Genomic DNA, 5,049 nt, shown 5'->3' on the forward strand with positions numbered 1-5,049 from the left:
TACCTTCGACTGAATGAGTATCTCTTAGATCTCTTAATCAGAATCTTCGTGGCGTAAGCTAGAATGATGGCGGCATTCAAGAGAATCCGGAAAGTCTAAACCTTGTCTGTGGTATTCTGAGTAGGATTCAATGAATGAATGACTGTGACGAGCTCCTAACTCGCGATTGCAAGGCGTTAGTGACAGACGCAAAAGGATAGTAAATCCTATTCCAGCATGATCGAGAACCGATAGATGAATAGTCGTGCCGTGACAGGGTGCGTTGACCATTTTCACTGAGAGGATAAGTTGAAGCCATTAACAAGGGTGATGCCTCCAGACGATTAGCCGTGCCGTGACAGGGCATTGGATCATTTTCCCGAGAGATGACCGAAAGTAGCCATTGACAGTGGTGATGTATCACATAAAGCCAGCCATGGAAAGGAGTAAGACTGATTGGATGAAGATAGCAGGAAAGCAGAGGTTCAGAGGAACGAAAGCATCTCCATTCGCTTATCTGAAATTCCTACCAATGAATTACATAAGTATTTCTATCCCTATTTTATTATATTAAATTCGAAAACACCATTATCAATTTATATCCGCCTAACTGAGATTTGCAAGGTGACCATAGCTTGCTTCATACCAACAATCTCCGTGGGATTCGACCCTTACTCACGTAAGGTATTACTTGGACGACCCAGTGCACTTGCTGGTTAGTTACACGGAGTTGTGAACCATAGTCTTGGCATCATGTTTTTGGCGCCATTTCCAGGGAAAGAAAGAGCAATGAATTTTACATAATTAAAGTGTAATCACGATTCCGCGTACCAAGTTTTTGGCGCCGTTGCCGGGGATTGTTCGAGTTTGGACAACTGACGGTTCATCTTGTTGCTCAGATTAGGTATTTTTCTTTTTGTTTTCTTTTCAAAAAATTTTCAAAAATATTTCAAAATTTTCTCACCTGTTTTCGAAAAAAAAATGTTTTCAAAAATATTATTTTTCTTCAGAATTTTTAAGAATGAATTCTAGTGTTTCATGAAGCATGTTGAAGCCTATCTGGCTGTAAAGCCATACCCAAACTGCTTTGGGATTGGTCTTCAACTAATCACCTCAATGGAGTCATGCCCAATTCTTCTGGATAGGGCATGTTAGGCTTGTCATGTCTAAATTACACTCATATTTTTATTAAAGTTTGGCTGGCTATTAAGCCATGCCTGACCCTTTGATTGGAGCTTTAAGACTAACATGGCAAGATTCCTGGAATTCATATTAAAAATTTTGGAATCCTTGTTTTTATTTTTCACAATACTTTTCGAAAAAAATTAAAAGAAAATACAAAAAAATCATAAAATCATAAAAATCAAAAACATTTTTGTGTTCTTGTTTGAGTCTTGGGTCATGCTATAAGTGTGGTGTCAATTGCATACTCATCTTGCATTTTTCGAAAATTCTCATGCATTCATAGTGTTCTTCATGATCTTCAAGTTGTTCTTGGTAAGTCTTCTTGTTTGATCTTTGCATTTGCATGTTTTGTGTCTTTTCTTGTTTTTCATATGCATTCTTGGATTCTTAGTGTCTAAGCATTAAAGAATTCTAAGTTTGGTGTCTTGCATGTTTTCTTTGCATTAAAAATTTTTCAAAATTGTGTCTATAATGTTCATCTTGACATTCATAGTGTTCTTGATGTTCATCTTGACATTCATAGCATTCTTGCATGCATCACATGTTTTGATCTAAAAATTTCATGCATTGCATCTTTTTAGTGTTTTTCTCTCTCATCATAAAAATTTCAAAAATAAAAAAAAATTATCTTTCCATTTTTCTCTCATCAAATTCGAAAATTTGAGTTGACTTTTTCAAAAATTTTTAAAAATCAAGTTGTTTCTTATTAGTCAAATCAAATTTTCAATTTGAAAATCTTCTCTTTTTCAAAATCTTTTTCAAAAATCAAATCTTTTTCAAATTTCTTAGTTATTTTCGAAAATTCCAAAAATTTTTCAAAAATATTTTTCTTATTTTTATTACAAATTTTTGAAAATAACAATAACAATTAATGTTTTGATTCAAAAATTTCAAGTTTGTTACTTGCTTGTTAAGAAAGATTCAAACTTTAAGTTCTAGAATCATATCTTGTGATTTCTTGTGAATCAAGTCATTAATTGTGATTTTAAAAATCAAATCTTTTCAAAAATAATTTCAATCATATCTTTTCAAAAAAATATCTTCTTATCTTATCTTTTTCAAAAATTTGATTTTAAAATATCTTTTCTAACTTCCTAACTTCTTATCTTTTCAAAATTTGTTTCAACTAACTAACTAACTTTTTGAAAATCTTCTCTTTTTCAAAATCTTTTTCAAAAATCAAATCTTCTTCAAATTTCTTAGTTATTTTCGAAAATTCCAAAAATATTTCAAAAATCTTTTTCTTATTTTTATTACAAATTTTTGAAAATAACAATAACAATTAATGTTTTGATTCAAAAATTTCAAGTTTGTTACTTGCTTGTTAAGAAAGATTCAAACTTTAAGTTCTAGAATCATATCTTGTGATTTCTTGTGAATCAAGTCATTAATTGTGATTTTAAAAATCAAATATTTTCAAAAATAATTTCAATCATATCTTTTCAAAAAAATATCTTCTTATCTTATCTTTTTCAAAAATTTGATTTTAAAATATCTTTTCTAACTTCCTAACTTCTTATCTTTTCAAAATTTGTTTCAACTAACTAACTAACTTTTTGTTTGTTTCTTATCTTTTTCAAAACTACCTAACTAACTCTCTCTCTCTAATTTTCGAAAATATCTTCCCCCTTTTTCAAAAATTTCTTTTTAATTAACTAATTATTTTAAATTTTTATTTTAAAAATTTTCGAAAAAAAATTACTAACATTTTTCAAAAACTATTTTCGAAAATCACTAACCCTTTTTCAAAAATTATTTTCGAAAATTCTCCCTCTCCCATCTTATTCTATTTATTTATTCATCTACTAACATCTCATCTCACATCTCAACCCTCCTCACAGTTGTGTTTCTTCCATTATATTACATTCTTTGTCTCCCCCTCTTCTTCCACTCACAAAGGGATCCCTATACTGTGGTATAAAGGATCCATATTATTATTATTATTATTTTTCTGTGCCCTCTTCTTTGTCATATGAGCAGGAGCAAGGATAAGAACATTCTTGTGGAAGCAGATCCAGAACCTGAAAGGACTCTGAAGAGAAAATTAAGAGAAGCTAAATTACAACAATCCAGAGATAACCTTTCAGAAATTTTCGAACAGGAAGAGGAGATGGCAGCCGAAAATAATAATAATGCAAGGAGGATGCTTGGTGACTTTACTGCACCTAATTCCAATTTACATGGAAGAAGCATCTCCATTCCTGCCATTGGAGCAAACAACTTTGAGCTGAAACCTCAATTAGTTTCTCTGATGCAGCAGAACTGCAAGTTTCATGGACTTCCATCTGAAGATCCTTTTCAGTTCTTAACTGAATTCTTGCAGATATGTGATACTGTTAAGACTAATGGAGTAGATCCTGAAGTCTACAGGCTCATGCTTTTCCCTTTTGCTGTAAGAGACAGAGCTAGATTATGGTTGGATTCTCAACCCAAAGACAGCCTGAACTCTTGGGATAAGCTGGTCACGGCTTTCTTAGCCAAGTACTTTCCTCCTCAAAAGCTGAGCAAGCTTAGAGCTGATGTTCAAACCTTCAGACAGAAGGAAGGTGAATCCCTCTATGAAGCTTGGGAAAGATACAAACAGTTGACCAAAAAGTGTCCTTCTGACATGCTTTCAGAATGGACCATCCTGGATATATTCTATGATGGTTTATCTGAGCTATCAAAGATGTCACTGGACACTTCTGCAGGTGGATCCATTCACCTAAAGAAAACGCCTGCAGAAGCTCAAGAACTCATTGACATGGTTGCTAATAACCAGTTCATGTACACTTCTGAAAGGAATCCTGTGAGTAATGGGACGCCTATGAAGAAGGGAGTTCTTGAAGTTGATACTCTGAATGCCATATTGGCTCAGAATAAAATATTGACTCAGCAAGTCAATATGATCTCTCAGAGTCTGCATGGAATCCAAGCTGCATCCAACAGTACTCAAGAGGCTTCTTATGAAGAAGAAGCTTATGATCCTGAAAACCCTGCAATAGCAGAGGTAAATTATTTAGGTGAACCTTATCGAAACACCTATAACTCATCATGGAGAAATCATCCAAATTTCTCATGGAAGGATCAAAAGCCTCAACAATGCTTTAATAATGGTGGAAGAAACAGGTTTAGCAATAATAAACCTTTTCCATCATCCACTCAGCAACAGACAGAGAACTCTGAACAAAATACTTCTAATTTGGCAAACTTAGTCTCTGATCTGTCTAAGGCTACTGTAAGTTTCATGAATGAAACAAGATCTTCCATTAGAAATTTGGAAGCACAAGTGGGCCAGCTGAGTAAAAGGATCACTGAAATCCCTCCCAGTACTCTCCCAAGCAATACAGAAGAGAACCCAAAAGGAGAGTGCAAGGCCATTGACATAAGCACCATGGCCGAACCTACTAGGGGAGTGGAGGACATGAATCCCAAGGAGGAAGACCTCCTGGGACGTCCAGTGATCAATAAGGAGCTTCCCTCTGAGGAACCAAAGGACTCTGAGGCTCATCTAGAGACCATAGAGATTCCATTGAACCTCCTTATGCCCTTCATGAGCTCTGATGAGTATTCCTCTTCTGAAGAGAATGAGGATGTTACTGAAGAGCAAGCTGCCAAGTTCCTTGGTGCAATCATGAAGCTGAATGCCAAAATATTTGGCATTGAAACTTGGGAAGATGAACCTCCCTTGTTCACCAATGAACTAAGTGATCTGGATCAACTGACATTGCCTCAGAAGAGCCAGAATCCTGGAAAGTTCATTATACCTTGTACTATAGGCACCATGATCTTTAAGGCTCTGTGTGACCTTGGTTCAGGGATAAACCTCATGCCCCTCTCTGTAATGGAGAAACTGGGAATCTATGAGGTGCAAGCTGCTAAAATCTCAATAGAGATGGCAGACAA

The 5,049-nt window shown here is 34.7% G+C and overlaps 1 non-coding gene across 1 annotated transcript; it reads right to left on the bottom strand.

The window, feature by feature from the left end:
* Positions 1-3,670: 3,670 nt before the first annotated feature.
* LOC148571661 (small nucleolar RNA R71) lies at positions 3,671-3,778 on the bottom strand. Its single transcript, XR_015908072.1, has one exon. It is a non-coding gene; the product is annotated as a small nucleolar RNA R71 (small nucleolar RNA).
* Between the last annotated feature and the right edge of the window lie 1,271 nt (positions 3,779-5,049).

Source organism: Arachis ipaensis, chromosome B3 (assembly GCF_059453495.1).
Source record: "Arachis ipaensis isolate K30076 ecotype BB chromosome B3, ASM5945349v1, whole genome shotgun sequence".
Classification (NCBI taxonomy): Eukaryota; Viridiplantae; Streptophyta; class Magnoliopsida; order Fabales; family Fabaceae; genus Arachis; species Arachis ipaensis.